The sequence below is a fragment of the Notamacropus eugenii genome, chromosome 4 (assembly GCF_028372415.1).
Source record: "Notamacropus eugenii isolate mMacEug1 chromosome 4, mMacEug1.pri_v2, whole genome shotgun sequence".
NCBI classification, from domain to species: domain Eukaryota; kingdom Metazoa; phylum Chordata; class Mammalia; order Diprotodontia; family Macropodidae; genus Notamacropus; species Notamacropus eugenii.
This window is the reverse complement of record NC_092875.1, coordinates 221,833,201-221,834,142: the sequence shown is the minus strand read 5'-3', so window position 1 is coordinate 221,834,142 and position 942 is coordinate 221,833,201.

Genomic DNA, 942 nt, shown 5'->3' with positions numbered 1-942 from the left:
TAGGTACCTTATAAATGTTGATAGATTGATGTATTTATATTACATTATCATTCAATTACAAAAAAGCAGTTTAATTACACAGCTATTTAATAGATCATGAGATATTAAATATATAACAGTAGCAAGATAGTGACATAGCCTTGACCTATTTCTATCTGAATTCTGTTGTAAAAGATTAGATGAATGAGGGAACAATAATGCTAACAATACACCTTTATAAAGGTCTTTAAAGTTAAAGTTTTCAAAACACTTTACATAAATCATTTTATTTGATCCTTGTGTGGTACCAGTGTGATATTTACAGTGCCTATGGCGGTCATAAATATCCTGGTGCAATTCTGAATCTCTAAATACAACAGACTTTCCACATGGAAAATGGAACCAAAGCATTTATTCAGACACCAGAAAGCCAAATCTGTCATAGTAACAAAAATCTATACACAATAACAATGCAGAGAACGACTCCAGCCCCAAGCCTTCCTCCTGGAAGACTTCCCACAAACCAGCTTCATTAAACAAATCATAAGCAGGCTCCCTCACACAAAATCACAAACAAGCCAGCTGCCTGCATTCTTCCCAGCTCTGACAGCTCTCATGATTAACTTCCTGTCAGCTCTATTTTAGCTCTAGCTCTTCCTGTTTTACCCATTCAGCAAACTTCTCCTACCACAGAATCTATGTGATTCAAACTCATGTGACTCACCCTTCCATGTGACCCAGGCAGGCCACATGGACCTGTTAATGGATGTGAAAGATCTTCCCATTTTAAATTATCATTACACCTTGTTACAAGTCTGTGAAACAGGAGAAGTTATTATCTCTATTTTATATATATAAGAAAAATGGAATCTAAGAAGTTGTCTTTTGCTCTGGGACACATAAATAGTTAGCATATATCTTCCTGATTTGAGATCTAGCCCTACATCCTTTATACCACAGTGC